The sequence below is a fragment of the Capra hircus genome, chromosome 16 (assembly GCF_001704415.2).
Source record: "Capra hircus breed San Clemente chromosome 16, ASM170441v1, whole genome shotgun sequence".
Lineage (NCBI taxonomy): Eukaryota > Metazoa > Chordata > Mammalia > Artiodactyla > Bovidae > Capra > Capra hircus.
The window spans coordinates 10,103,997-10,120,844 of NC_030823.1; positions in this window are offsets into that span (position 1 = coordinate 10,103,997).

Genomic DNA, 16,848 nt, shown 5'->3' on the forward strand with positions numbered 1-16,848 from the left:
CCACAAATCAATTAATGTAATACACAACATAAAAAAGGAAGGATAAGAGTCATCTGATCATCTCAATAGATGCAGAAAATGTATGTGACAAAATTCAATATCCTCTAATGGTTAAAAACTCTCACCAGCACTGGGTACAGAGGAATGTACCTCAACAGAATAAAGGCCATACATGACAAGCCCACGGCTAACATCAACTCAGTGGCTAAACAGTGAAAATTTTCTTCTAAGACAAGAATTCCCCCTCTCATTACTTTTATTTAACATACTACAGAAAGTGCCAGACAGAGAAATTAGGCTAGAGAAATAAATAAAAGGCCTCCAAATTGGGAAAGAAGAAGTAAAACTGTTTTTCTTTGCAGATAATATAATATTATATACAGAAAACCCTAATGACCTTATTTAAAAAAATGCTGAACTAATAAAAGAATTCAGTTAAATTTTAGGATATAAAATCAAGAGAATTAATCAGTAGCATTTCTATATACCAACAACAAACTATCAGAGAGAGAAGTTAAGAAAGCAATCTCACCTAAAATATATATTTTTTTTAATTTAGAAATAAATTTAAGCAGGTAGGTGAAAGATTTATTCACTGAAAATTATGACACTGATGAAAGGAATTGGAAAAAGCACAAATACATAGAAAGGTATTCCATATTCATGGATTGGAAGGATTAAAATAGTTAAACATTGTTAAAATATCCCTTTACCCAAAACAATCAAGATATTCAATGTAATCCCTATCAAAATTCCAAAGGTATTTTTCCTCGCTGAAATCAAACAAACAATTCTAAAATTTGTATGGAATAATGAAAGACCCCAAGGAGCCAAAGCCATCTTGTGAAGAAGGACAAAGTTTGAGATATCACACTTTCAGATTTCAAACTACATTACAAACTATTGTGATCAATATGGTACGGTACTGGCCTGAAATAGACAGATCAATGGAAAAGAATAGAAAGCCCAGAAAGAGAACCACATATATATGGTCATTAATTTTTTTTATAAAGAAGTCAAGAATATACAATGAGGAAAGTGTAGTCTCTTCAATAAATGGTACTGGGAAAAATAACAAAAGAATGAAATTGGACCATTATCCTGTATCATATACAAACACCAATTCAAAATGAATTAAAGACTTGAATGTAAGACCTGATTTTCTAAAACTTCTATAAGAAAATATAAGTGGGAATACCTTGACATTTGACAAAGATTTGACATCAGAAGCAAAGGCAACAAAAGCAAAGGTTAAAAATGGGATTGCATCCATCTAAAAACCTTCTATACACCAAAGGAAATTATCAACAAAATGAAAGATCATCCCTTGGAATGGGAGCAAATATTTGCAAATACATATATGGTAAGGAGTTAATATCCAGAATACACAAGAAGCTTATATAACTCATTAGAACAGGATCATCATCATCTAATTTTAAATTAAATCCTTTTAAAGGAGCAATGTATCTAAACAGACATTTTTCCAAAGAAGATATATTAACGGCCAATAGGTACATGAAAAGGTGTTCAACATGACTAATCAGCAGGGAAATGCAAATTAAAGCCACAGTGAGATATTAGGATAGCTACTACTGAAAAATCAAGAGACATCTAATACTGGTGGAGATGTGGGGAAAAGGGAACTTTTGTGTACTGGTGGTGGGGATGTAAACTGGGAGTCACTATGGAAAGGGTATAGAGGTTCTCTTAGAAATTAAAAATAGAACTACCATATGATTCAGCAGTTTCACCTGTAGGTATACACTCAAAGAAATGAAGTCATCATATCAAAGAGATATCAGCATTCTCACATTCACTGCAGGATTTTTACAATATCCAAGCTATGGGGACAACCTAAGTGTCCACGAAAGGATGAACGGATAAAGAGACTGTGCTACATGTATACAATGGAACATTATTCCCTCTTAAAACAAGAAAGAAATCCTGTCATTTAAAGCAACATGGACAAACTTGGAGAACATTTATGCTAAGTGAAATACCACATGGTATTGCTTAAATGTAGAATCTTAAAAAAAAAAAAAAAAAATGAAGTCACAGAAACAGAGTTGAAAGTAGTTGCCAGGAGCTGGGGATGGGGTAGTAAAAAGGAAAAGTTGGTGAGAGGGGACAAACTTTCACTTGTAAGATAAATAAGGTCTGAGGATCTAATGTATAATAACATGTTAACAGTGGTTGATAGCACTGTACTGTATAACTGAAATTCGCTAAGAAAGTAGAACTTACCTATTCTTAAAAAAAAAAAAAAAGAGAGACAGCTTTAAAAATTGGAACATTCTCTTCTCTAAGTACCACTGTGACTTCTTTGCACGCATCCTCATCCCTAATTGTTTTTCCCTCTCTTTCCTCTACTGACTAACCTTTCTCCTGAATGACATTCATTCTTTAAACAGATTATTGACTTCAAAACAGTCTAGTGTCATGTCTGGTTTTGACTGTGAAAGTCACTGTTTCTTAAAGCTAACGTTGAATATCTTTATTCTGACTTATTATGTATTAATTATGTCACTTAGCTTTCAGAAGCAGCCTTAATTCCACATTCTTGAGATAATTTTTTTATTATTATTATTTTTTACTTTACAATATTGTATAGGTTCAGTAAATATAACAGATTTTGATATCTGCAAGAGTAGCCCTATTTAAAAAAAATAAATAAGGGACTGTGCATGGATCTCTTGCTTGATTTGAACACTAGAAAATTAGGCATTATATCCTAATGCTGCACTACAAAGTCTTGAAACATTATTTAGACTCAAATTGATCTTGGCTGGAAGAAAGCATTAGATTTAACAATTAGTAAAACATTTACTCCCTGGACATTTTATTTCTAAAAGGTTTCTTTTATAGATTAAAAAATTTTTGGTCTACCAGAGTTGATTCCATTATTCATTTAAAAGCATAATGTTCAGTGTTGGAAACAAAACATTTAGTACAGTCAAAAGAACCCAAACCTGCACAAAAAGTCCAAAGATCTGAATCAAGTTTCTGCTTTGACCATTTACTATATGCCTTGAACACTTTCTGTCTCCCTATTGAGTGGAATGTTTTCTTAACATGTAAAATGAGAAACTTTTACCAGATGGCATCTAAATTTATTCCAGTTATTGACACACTATACCAAATAGGTCTTGGAATGAAACCCCATTGAAAGCCTTAAGAAAAAAGTAGGAGTAAATAGTAGTAATTTATAAGAACAGAAAATGTAACTTGCTACTCCACTTCCCAATTTATTCATCTATCAATTCATTCATTATTTAGTTAAAATTTTTGAGAACATTTCTCAGGGACTATCCTTCTCCTGCTGGCCGGTGTTCAAGGCATGAATGTTGTTCTGTGCCTTCATTCCTGGCTGGGGTTGCCCCACCACCATCTCTCATTCTTTACAATACCTCCTTTCCAGTTCTCATTCCCCTAACTAGTCAGTCCTGCAGTGTGACTAAACTACAGTTATGCGTTAGAGGGAATCAGAATAAAAGTGAACTACAGATGATAATTACTTTAAAAAAAATGACCTGTGCTCATAGTGAATGCAGAAATACACTCTACTACCTATTCACTTGCAACAAAGTAGAAAGGTAATTCAATGCAGAGAGCTTTCAGATAAATGATGTTTGAACAACACTGTAACCATATGGAAAAAATAAATGCCTCCTGACCTTTACCACTCACAATACACAATAATTATCTTAAAATGGATCACAGATCTAAATGAAAAGTTGAGATTACTAAAAACAAAAAATAGAACATAAGAGAAAATTTTTGCAATCTTGGGGAAACCAAAGATATTTTAAATGTGATGTTATAAAAAGTACAAACCATAAAAGAAAAATACTAATTCTGGACTTTATCAAAATAACCTATTCTAACACATATATATGGAATCTAGAAAAATGGTACTGAAGAATTTAATTACAGGGCAACAATGGAGAAACAGACATAGAGAATAGACTTATGGACATGGGGAGAGGGAAGGAGGGAGGGAAATGTATGGAAAGAATAACATGGAAACTTACATTTCCATATGTAAAATAGATAGCCAAGGGGAATTAGCTGTATGGCTCAGGAAGCTCAAACAGGGGCTCTGTATCAACCTAGAGGGGTGGGATGGGGAGGGAGCTGGGAGAGAGGTTCAAAAGGGAGGGGATATATGTATACCTATGGCTGATTCATGTGGAGGTTGACAGAAAACAGCATAATTCTGTAAAGCAATTATCCTTCAATTAAAAATAAATTAATTTTAAAAGTGATACACTATGTATCCCAACTGGTAAATATATATTTTATTCTATAATTTCAGAATACTTTTAGTCACTTCTAAAATTTATTAGGTAAGTTATTAAATTTTGACACATTTACAAGTATTGTCACAGAGTTCCAACCACAGGACTGGATTGAGAGCAATAATTTAGAGCACTGAGTCTTTAAGATAAAGCAATTCTTAATATATTAATCAATTCAGTTCAGTTCAGTCACTCAGTCATGTCTGACTCTTTGTGACCCCATGAACCGCAGCACACCAGGCCTCCCTGTCCATCACCAACTCCCAGAGTTTATCCAAACTCATGTCCATTGAGACGGTGATGCCATCCAATCATCTCATCCTCTGTTGTCCCCTTCTCCTCCTGCCCTCAATCTTTCCCAGCATCAGGGTCTTTATGTAGTACCAAAGAGCGTATTTTCTGCACATCACTAAACCTTACTGTATAATGTGGTATACTCTATTGTTTAAAAATAGTAATAATGCATGAGCACTCTTTTATTATTATTCTCATGCCATGTCTAATGACAGCATATAATGAAATATTTATTAAATATACTGAACTATTACATCAATATTCTATTGCACTATAGCAAAATCCCCAAATACATAGACTGAAAATCATAGCCATTTTAATTTTTCACAATTCAGTGGGTCAACAATTTGGCCTAGACTCAACTGCACAGACATTGTGCTATCTCACTTGGAGTCATCTGTTCAATACAACTGCAGCTGGACAGTCTAAACAGTGTCCATCACTTATCTAAGAGTTAATGCTGAAGTTAAACTGGGCCTCTCTGTCACCTTCAAAGAGGTCAGCCTAGTGTCTGCACATGGTGCTGACAGAGCTCCACAAGCATGTGGGCAGAAGCCAGGAATTCTTTTGCTCTAATCTACTGGCCAAAGCTAGCTACAAGGTTAGCCAGGAGGGATGAGGGTGGAGAAATAGACTCCATTTATTGATAGTAAGAGCGTCAGAGGACTTGGCAAAGGGTGTGTATACAGAGACAGGAGGCAAAGTTCTGTAAGTGATATTTTATGTAATCTATAGAAATATTACTAGTGTAAAACATAAAAATTTTTAAAGTAATTTGTAACCAAGCTACAAATAATATCTCCTAACTCATCCTAAGCTGACAGCATCTTTTAAGTAGTGAGTACCCAATTTTCTAATTAGTTAAAGGCCATTCAGATTTCTGACCTAAACATAATATCATCTTAACTCAAAGCTTTTCCTTCTTCTGAAATGCGTATAAAGCTACAAATTGTTAAAGTCTCACAAACACCAATTTTAGGTATTTAAATCTGAGACTTCAAAATTTAAGAAGGGGTGCATAATATATGTCAGAATGGTCAGAACCCATTAGGAGAGTTTTGGGGAGTGTTAAGGGAATCACAGGTGGAAAATTTCAAACTGTGACAAAAATACACTTTTTAAAGAGTGTACCTTGGGAAATGAGGACTATAGTCTTTAAAGAAAGAGGATAAAAAGTTACAAAAGTCAGTTTAAGTTTTCCTATAAGTGGTCTACTCACAGAGGAGAGAAGAGGTAGAGGTTCATCTACACACACACACACACACACACACACACACACACACACACACGAACCCCATATGCAGGAATCACCCTGTCCCTGTGTCATAGGATTGGGGGAAGAAGGGAGGATTGGGTTGTAGAGACTAGAAAGTTATCCATCCCCATCCCCAGAAGAACCTCTTTCAAAAGCTATGAAAGAGAAATCCATAATAATACCATGGTATAGATTCGATGCAAAGATACTATAAGAAAACTACAAAAAACAGTAGTGAAATCATCCACATTGGGAAAAAAATTAAAGAGAAAAAAGTATATTAGAGAGCAGATAAAATTTGTGAATATACATGTCATCTTAAAAAAAAAAAATATGGAGGCCACCAATAAAAGAAGACCACAAAACCAGCACACAGGGACTCAGCATGGAGATAATGAATAAAACAGAGGGAGAGACATGGACTGATGGGAAAGGACTTGAACAAAGAACACCAAAATTCACAGGAAAAAACATACTAATTGGAGAGTGCATAAAGAAGAGTAAGTACTGGAGGAAGCATGAAATGGTCATAATTCTGAAAAAAATTAAGCCAATGAAGAAAAATAAATAACTGAAAGAAGTAGAAAAAGACATAGATATGTAAAAGGTATGCAAAGCAGATTCAATATATAAATGTATTCTCAAAGAAAACCAAAAGTACAGAAAGGAAAAAAATATGTAATTTATAATTCAAAAATTTCCCCATCAAAGAAAGGAAAACTTGAATCCAGCAACAAGAAAAAGGACACATGGCAGAGGAAATTTGGATCTAATACTTTCTACTGAAGACATAACCTAGTAAAGTCACTAGGCATTGAAACAGAAATAGAAATATTCTTAACATGATAAAACACTTATACTCTGCTTAAAAATAGGGTTATGCGTAATGAGGAGAATCCAGAAGCATTCCCACAGAAGTCAAGAATAAGGAAGTGTCCACCATCACCTCTGTTATTTATCATTGTATTTAAGGTACTAGTCAATTCAGTTAGCCCAAAAAAGGGATATGCATTGAAAAGAAGACGTAAAGCTAAAAGAAGAAGTAAAATTTGCTGATGAAATCACTGTCTATCTTGAAAATCAAAAGCATAAACTTAAAAACTACATAAGCAATGAGAGAATTTAGTAACATGATAGGGTAAATAATTGACAAAACATAATAGCTTTAAACAATAAAATGAATCATAAATTTGAATATGAACAGCTAGAGGAAGAGCTCTCATTTAAAATGCCAACTAGAAAAGATAGTCAACCAAAAATAAAAGTTCTGAAAAAAGAAGCAGGTACTGTATAAAGATATCAAAACACTCTGTACTGTACCCATGGTCTGGATGAGTTTGCTTTACTTTATGAAAAATTAGCCAATTTTTTCTAAAGTAACTTCTAAACTAATTCAATTTTTGTTTCCTACAGAATACAAATACTTTATTAGAAAATATTCTGATTCTATTCTGTCTTAGAAAACATCAGTTTCAGAGAAAAAAGCTGATTATAAAGTTCCTATGGAAAAAATAAACAAATAGGAATAACCAGAAATATCTCTCAAAAGAAAGTAGTACTTTATTTTTTTAAGGGAGAATAACCACTAACAAACTTCAAAACATACCCAGACTCTGGAATTCGTATAGCATGATGGTGATATGAAGGTAGGCACTTAGATGAATCAGAAGATAAAGTGCAGAAAGAGAATCAAAACTGGATGAAAATTTATATATAAAAAAGTAAAATCTCAAATCTCTGGGGGAACATTAAGTTGTTTAATGAATAGTACAGAGATAAACAAGTAGACTCTGTGTGAAAACAAAGTTAAATCCACAGTCCATAAGAATATAGTCTATAAATAATAAGGAATTAAGTATAAAATATCTGCTTTATTGACTATGCCAAAGCCTTTGACTGTGTGGATCACAATAAACTCTGGAAAATTCTGAAAGAGATGGGAATACCAGACCACCTGACCTGCCCCTTGAGAAACCTATATGCAGGTCAGGAAGCAATAGTTAGAACTGGACATGGAACAACAGACTGGTTTCAAATAGGAAAAGGAGTACGTCAAGGCTGTATATTGTCACCCTGCTTATTTAACTTCTATGCAGAGTACATCATGAGAAACGCTGGACTGGAAGAAGCACAAGCTGGAATCAAGATTGCCGGGAGAAATATCAATAACCTCAGATATGCAGATGATACCACCCTTATGGCAGAAAGTGAAGAGGAACTAAAAAGCCTCTTGATGAAGGTGAAAGTGGAGAGTGAAAAGTTGGCTTAAAGCTCAACATTCAGAAAACGAAGATCATGGCATCTGGTCCCATCACTTCATGGGAAATAGATGGGGAAATAGTGGAAACAGTGAGAGACTTTATTTTTCTGGGCTCCAAAATCACTGCAGATGGTGACTGTAGCCAGGAAATTAAAAGACACTTACTCTTTGGAAGGAAAGTTATGGCCAACCTAGATAGCATATTGAAAAGCAGATATTACTTTGCCAACCAAGGTCCGTCTAGTCAAGGCTATGGTCACGTATGGATGTGAGAGCTGGACTGTGAAGAAAGCTGAGTGCCAAAGAATTGATGCTTTTGAACTGTAGTGTTGGAGAAGACTCTTGAGAGTCCCTTGGACTGCAAGGAGATCCAACCAGTCCATCCTAAAGGAGATCAGTCCTGGAAGGACTGATGCTAAAGCTGAAGCTCCAATACTTTGGCCACCTGATGTGAAGAGCTGCCTCATTGGAAAAGACTCTGATGCTGGGAAGGATTGGGGGCAGGAGGAGAAAAGGGCGGCAGAGGATGAGATGGCTGGATGGCATCACTGACTCGATGGACGAATTTGAGTGAACTCCGGGAACTGGTGATGGACAGGGAGGCCTGGCATGCTGTGATTCATGGAGTCGCAAAGAGTCGGACACAACTGAGCAACTGAACTGAACTGAAATATAAGTCATATATACAGAACTTTCCTGGTGGCTCAGACAGTAAATTATCTGCCTACAATGTGGGAGACCCAGCTTTGATCCCTGGGTTGGGAAGATCCTCTGGAGAAGGAAATGGCAACCCACTCCAGTACTTTTGCCTGGAAAATACCATGGACAGATGAGCCTGGTAGGCTACAGTCCATGGGGTCTCAAAGAGTTGGACATGACTGACAGACTAAACTTTCACTTCCAAGCAAAGAAAGGTAAAATGAGAGAAAAGGGTAACATTTCCTTATAACTCACAAGTGAATCTAACATTTTGCCCTGTGTTTATGTTGAATGATAGAAAATGGAGACAATTTACTGTTTTTGTACTAAACAATATCAGGAGCAGGCAAAAACAGCTTAGCTTATTTTTAGTAAATACCAGGTCTAAGACTAAGATTTCACCTTCCAATCAATATTAACAGCTTGTTTACCAAGGCTCTAGTCAAGATTCTCATTTTGCCATTTTAATCAACCAAAAGCAATTTTGTCATGTATTTTGCATAACCTCAGCCAACACTTTTGTGTAAGACTTGCCTTACATTCATCCTTGCAGGCCCTGAAACTCTAGATCTTTGCCCTAATTCCCTCATTTTGAGATACTACTTTACTCTGTCAGGTTGGTGTTCTCCCCTTCTCTCCTCTTGTGTTAGTTAACTACACTAATTAGCTTAACTTTACTCAGTTAACAGGCTTTTTTATACATGCCTTCTGAGGAGTCCACATTTGACATAACCATACGTCAAAGTCCAGAAGTCACAGAAAGATTGATAATGTCAACTCCACAAAAATGAATGAAAACATCCACAGGGCAAAACACCATGAGAAGACCCAAAACACTAATCATGAAATGGGGAAAATATCTATGGCAAAGGGTGAAGTTCCTTAACACATAAAGTAAGCAATAAAGTGAGATGCAGTCCAAAACAAACAAAAAAAAATCCAACAGAAGAATTAACGTATAAACGAGATGAATAAACAGTTAACATGGGGCGGGGGGATACTTGTTTTAAAGCAGTTAAAAGTACTTAGCTTCACTCATTTATTGTTGTTGTTTCACTATATCATGTGTGACTCTTTGTGACCTCACAGACTGTAGCCCACCAGGCTTCTCAGTCCTTGGTATTTCTCAGGCAAGAACATTGGAATGGGTTGCTATTCCCTTCTCCAGGGGACCTTCCCAACCCAAGGCTCAAACTTGCGTCTCCTGCATTGGTAGGTGGATTCTTTACTGAGCCACAAGGGAATCCCAGCTTCACTCTTTAGGAGATATAGAACTAAGCAAGAATTTCACATGGAATGGTTAGTAAGCAAAAGAGAAAGATAAGGTGAGAATGAAAGTGGGCTGAGAATTAGAAGCCTGGGTTCCAGGCTGAAATTTTGCAGGGCCTAGATAATAAACACCATTCATGTGTTTATTATGTGTGATGGTGTAATCACCTACCAAGAGCCAGAAATACTGGAGTGTGAATCAAGTGGGCCTTAGAAAGCATTATTATGAATAAAGCTAGTGGAGCTGATGGAATTCTAGCTGAGCTATTTCAAATCCTAAAAGATGATGCTGGTAAACCACTGCGCTCAATATGCCAGCAAATCTGAAAAACTCTGCACCGGCCTCAGGACGGGAAAAGGTCAGTTTTCATTCTAATCCCAAAGAAAGGCAATGCCAAAGAATGCTCAAACTACTGTACAGGTGCACTCATTTCACATGCTAGCAAGGTAATGCTCAAATCCTTCAAGCTAGGCTTCAACAGTACATGTACTGAGAACTTCCAGATGTACAAGCTGGATTTAGAAAAGGCACCAGAGATCAAACTGTCAACATCTGCTGGATCATAAAAAAGCAAGCGAATTTAAGGAAAACATCAACTTCTGCTTCATTGAGCATGCTAAAGCCTTTGACTGTGTGGATCACAACAAATTGGAAAATTCTTGAAGAGATGGGAATACCAGCCTTACCTGCCTCCTGAGAAACATGTATGAGTCAAGAAGCAATGGAACCGGACATGGAACAATGGACTGGTTCAATATTGGGAAAGGAGTATGTCAAACCTGTATACTTTCCCCCTACTTATTTAACTTCTATGCAGAGTACATCATGTGAAATGCCAGGCTGGATGAAGCACAAGCTGGAATCAAGATTGCCAGAAGAAAAATCAATAACCTCAGATATGCAGATGCTGCTGCTGCTGCTAAGTCGCTTCAGTCATGTCTGACTCTGTGCGACCCCATAGACGGCAGCCCACCAGGCTCCCCTGTCCCTGGGATTCTCCAGGCAAGAACACTGGAGTGGGTTGCCATTTCCTTCTCCAATGCAAGAAAGTGAAAAGTGAAAGTGAAAGTGAAGTCGTGTCCGACTCTAGCAACCCCATGGACTGCAGCCTATCAGGCTCCTCTGTCCATGGGATTTGCAGATGACACCACCCTAAAGGCAGAAAGTGAAAAGGAACTAAAGAGCTCATTGATGAAGGTGAAAGAGGCAAGACAAAAAGCTGCCTTAAAAGCTCAACATTTAAAAAACCAAAATCATAGCATCCAGTCCCAACACCTCATGGCAAATAAGATGGTAAAAAACTAGCAACACTGACAGACTTTATTTTCTTGGGCTCTAAAATCTCTGTAGACATGACTGCAGCCATGAAATTAAAAGACACGTGCTCCTTGGAAGAAAAGCTATGACACGTTTAGCATATTAAAAAGCAGAGACATCACTTTGCCAACAAAGGTCCATGTAGTCAAAGCTATGGTTTTTCCAGTAGTCATGTACAGATGTAAGAGCTGGAGAATAAAAAAGGTTGAGCACTGAAGAACTGACGCCTTCAAACTATGGCCCTGGACAAGACTTTTGAGAGTCCCCTAGACTACAAGGAGATAAAACCAGTCAGTCCTAAAGAGAATCAACAATCAATGAACGTTCATTGGAAGGATTGATGCTGAATCTGAAACTCCAATACTTTGGCCACCTGATGCGAAGAACTGACTCACTGGAAAAGACCCTGACGCCTGGAAAGATTGAAGACAGGACGAGAAAGCAATGACAGAGGACGAGATGGTTGGATGGCATCATCAACTCAATGGACATGAGTTTGAACAGATTCTAGGAGACAGTAAAGGACAGGGAAGCCTGGTGTGCTGGAATCCATGGGGTCACAAAGAGCTGGACATGACTTAGTGACTGAACAACAACAGCAAAGCTAGCAATCAGATGAAGAGGAAGAGATACATTATAAAGGGATTAATGTGAAGCACTAGAATCCCAGGAAGGAGCAATGCACACAGTGAGACTGTGCTGAGACATCTCCATGTTGTAAATGCTTGAAATTCTCTTAAGTAAAAGCAAATTGACAGCTAATGATAAGAAACACCCCCTGCCCCACCCCACGTACACAGCTGTGCCTTCTGGCTTCTTATACTTGCCATTATGGATGCATGCCAGAATTCAGATTCATTCGCTAGTGGTAAAGAACCCACCTGCCAATGCAGGAGACATAAGACACGTGGGTTTGATCCCTGGGTTGGGAAGATCCCCTGGATGAGGGCATGGCAACCCACTCTAGTATTCTTGCTTAGAGAATCCCATGGAAAGAGGAGCCTGGTGGGCTACAGTCATGGGATCACAGAGCTGGACATGACTGAAGTGACTTAGCATGCATGCAAAGACTGAAAAGACTGTCAACCTAAATGGGAAAGAGTGAAGGGTTGAGGAGGGCCCTCTTTGGAAAGTATTCACACTAAAAGACTAAAATGTCATTCAAGTTCATAACTGGTTAGAAGAAATAGAAATATATGGGACTTCCCTTATGGTGCAGTGGTTAAGAGTTAGCACTTCCAATGCAAGGGGCGTGGGGATCCCTGGTCAGGAAATTAAGATTCCACATGCCATGAAGCGAGGCCAAGAAAATTTTAAATATAAATTAAATTAATTAATTTAATTAAATAAGAAACAGAACAAAAATTGAAGGACAGAAGCTAGCCAGTGCCCTAGAAAATTTCATCTCCTCCCAGGCTATGTCCAAAGCAAAATCTCCTGAACACCTTTGGTCCACTATTGATAGAAAGAGATCACTCTCCACTCAGTTCCTTTCTACAGTATCTTCTAGGAAGTCTGTTTCTTCATCCCGTATAGCTTCTTATATCCATACTCCCTTCTTCAGACTTAAAACTAACCCTTTACAGTTTCCTTCACTCCCACTTTTCTGCACAATGTTTGTTTACTCAGCACAAGGGTGACCATAAGTCACCCTATCTGTAATGTCCCAGAGTACACTGTGCCTGTGTTTTACTGAGTATGTATGCTATAGACTGTTTTATAATTATAATAAATGTGAACACTTCTATTTCTCTCATTTCTTGAGAATAGGTCTCATGTTGGTATCACATCCTCCTAGCAAAGGATCAGGCAAATAGAAAATAACGAATCTATGCTTAGTAAGTGAATAAATGAAAGACAAAATAAATTCTAAAACTCTACAGTAGTTCCACATTGTGTACTGTCATATACAAACAGGAACATAACAAAGCAACTCATACTTTGAATAAAAGGCAAAACACATGTTTAAGAAAATTACAGCAATCATCAAAGTGAAATAGCTATCTATCCATGACCTGAAAATGGCATGGAAGAAAAATGGCCGAAGTATTTCTACAGAATAGGTGTACATTCATCTGGACTTCCCAGGTGGTTCAGTGATAAAGAACCCGCCTGCCAATGCGGGAGACTTGGGTTCAATCCCTGGGTTGGGAAGATCCCCTGAAGAAGAAAATGGCAACCCACTCTAGTATTTTCGCCTGGGAAATCCCCCTGACAGAGAAGCCTGCTGGACTACAGTTAACGGTAGTAGTAAAGAGTCAGACACGATTCTTTTTTGCAACTACCACTTTTTTTGTAGTCACAAAGAGACATGACTTAGTTGACTGAAAAATCTACAGTGCATTCATCTAATCATTCAGTAAATCTTGACTTCAGCACATACCTTGGGGTCAGGCACTCTTTTAGTCTACAAAGGAATATCTTTATAATTTAGATAAAACTGGTTCACATCTGATTATGTTCAATAATTTTACCTAGCAGGGTCAATCAATAAAATAATGCTTTATTAATTTTTATGTTGAAGAATCATTTGGAAAGATTTAAAGCCAAAATTGGGATAAATACCTGGTCAACACAACCCAATCTACAGTCTACATCTGAAAGCTCCCAAAGTAGTAAATTAAAGTCGGGTGTTTACAACAAATTTCAGACTCAAATAAAATATGAACTATGTTCAGTATACTCTAAAATATAAGATAAAACCTTATAATATATCAAATAAGTCTTAATATACACTAATTTTAGATACCCTAATTTTAAAACTAAACCCTATCTGCATGGAAAATAAATTATCTATGATAATTTTAATTCCTGAAGGTTCTGAACAGTAATGTTTTAATGAAGAAGTTAATCATGAAATACACATTTAACTTCATATTTTCATTACATATATATAGAAGACTGTAAGTAGTAAATGTATTATATAAAATATCATGAAAATTAACATGATATGGGCTTAATTGAAATGTAATCACTTCTCTAATTTCTAAAATGTTCTAAGAATCTCTACTGGGATTTCTTAATTTATTGAAAACAATGTTGCAGTATTATTAAAGGATAAAAGAGTGTACTCTACATTGTTAAATTTTCCAAAATTAAGATTGCTTAAGACTGTTATTTACTAACAACCCATCTCACTTTTTGAAGTTTATTGACATTGCTCATATGTCCCAAATTAATAATTCATCCCTGTTTAAAAAAAAAATGGAATGCTCTTGTTTAACTTTTATTTCAAATAGGTTACTATCTCATAAGGTAAAGAAAATGGAAATGCCCCAAGATAAGGTAACAAATTATTTTAAAATATTGATTACTCTGCACACATTCTCAGTAAGGAGAGTGTAATGAAACCATATGTTTTCAAAATGTTTTCAAGACTAAGAAGGTAAGGTCCACATGGAAAATTAATACATATTTAAGATAGAAAAAGATCAATAATTGAGTATAAACTAAAAATCAAACAATTGAGATTATGTATCTATTATACTAAAGTTGTATGATAGCCTTCAAGAGATAGAACATTATCCTATGACATTTTATAGATTTTAATTTCATAAAATATGAAAGAAATAGGGGCCAGGTTATTATTTTTTGTTTCTATCACTCAGTCAATTTCAGGACACTTTTACTTTTAATAAAACTATGTTACTGTACCTCTTTTGTACATTACCTCATGAATTTTGAGAAAGATCATCAGACTGGTAGAAGTCCAAGACACTGTAGTGTCCATTCAATAGTTCATATAACGATGAAATGTTTGGAATTTCAAGTGGCACTGCGCTTAAAAGTAAATTATGTTTATAATGATGTTCTTCTATTTCACTCAATATCATAAGGTAGTTCCAGGAATATTTAATCTATCCACAAAAGAGATTCAAAGAGCCAAGAAAATAAGTTTGTGTCTCACAAATTCAGCTTTGCAGGCCAGAATTTTTAGTTCATCTTTCTGTGGCCTTTCAGATTGTCCTTCTAAAAGGACTCTGGTGGAAGAGAAGGAAGAAGAGGAAAAAGCAGCAGCTTTGACAGCTACTAACCATTGTGGATCAGCTGGTAAACAATCTGCCCACAATGTGGGAGACCTGGGTTCAATCCCTGGAGTGGGAAGGTTCTCTAGAGAAGGGAAAAGGTACTCACTCCAGTATTCTGGCCTGGAAAATTCCATGGACTGTATAGGCCATGGGATCACAAAGAGTCAGAAACAATTCAGTGATTTTCACTGTCATTTCGTTTTCAAGATACCAAAATGTGGTCTGCTTGAGAAGAGAGTGGCAAACCAATTCAGTATTCTGGCCTTGAGAACCCCGTGAACAGTGTGAAAAGGCAAAAAGGTATGACACAGAAAGATAAACTTCCCAGGTCAGTAGGTATCTAACATGCTACTGGAGAATAACCCCAGAAAAGACGGAGCCAAAGCGAAAACAACGTCCAGCCATGGATGTGACTGGTGACAGAAGTAAAGTCCAATGCTGTAAAGAACAATATTGCATAAGAACCTGGAATGTTAGGTCCACGAATCAAGGCAAACTGGAAGTGGTTAAACAGTAGATGGCAAGAGTGAACAACGACATTTTAGGAATCAGTGAACTAAAATGGACGGGAATGGATGAATTTAATTCAGATGACCATTTTGTCTACTACTGTGAGGAAGAATCCCTCAGAAGAAATGGAGTAGCCCTCATAGCCAACAGAGAGTCCAAAATGCAGTACTTGGGTGCAATATCAAAAATGACAGAATGATCTCTGTTCATTTCTAAGGCAAACCATTCAATCACAGTAATCCAAGTCTATGCCCCAACCAGTAACGCTGAAGAAACTGAAGGTGAATGGATCTATGAAGATCTACAAGACCTTTGAGAACTAGCACCCAAAACACATATGCTTTCCATTACATGGGACTGGGATGCAAAAGCAGGAAGTCAAGAGATACCTGGAGTAACAGGTAAATTTGGCTTTGGAGTACAAAAGGCTCACAGAATGTTGCCAAGACAATGCACTGGTCATGGCAAAACCCTCTTCCAAAACAGGAGAGAAGCCTCTACATATAGACATCACCAGATGATTAATATTGAAATCAGACTGATTATATTCTTTGCAGCCAAAGATAGAGAAGCTCTATATAGTCAGCAAAAACAAGACCGGGAGCTGACTGTGGCTCAGATCATGAACTCCTTATTGCCAAATTCAGACTTAAATTGAAAAAAGTAGGGAAAATTACTAGACCATTCATATATGACATAAATCAAATCATTTACAATTATACAGTGAAAGTGACAAGTAGATTTAAGGGATTAGATCTGATCGACACAGTGTCTGAAGAAATATGGACAGAGGTTTGTGACATTGTACAGCAGGCATTGATCAAGAAAATACCCAAGGAAAAAAATGCAAAAAAGCAAACTGGTTGTCTGAGGAGCCCTTACAAATGGCTGAGAAAAGAAAAGAAACAAAAGTGAAA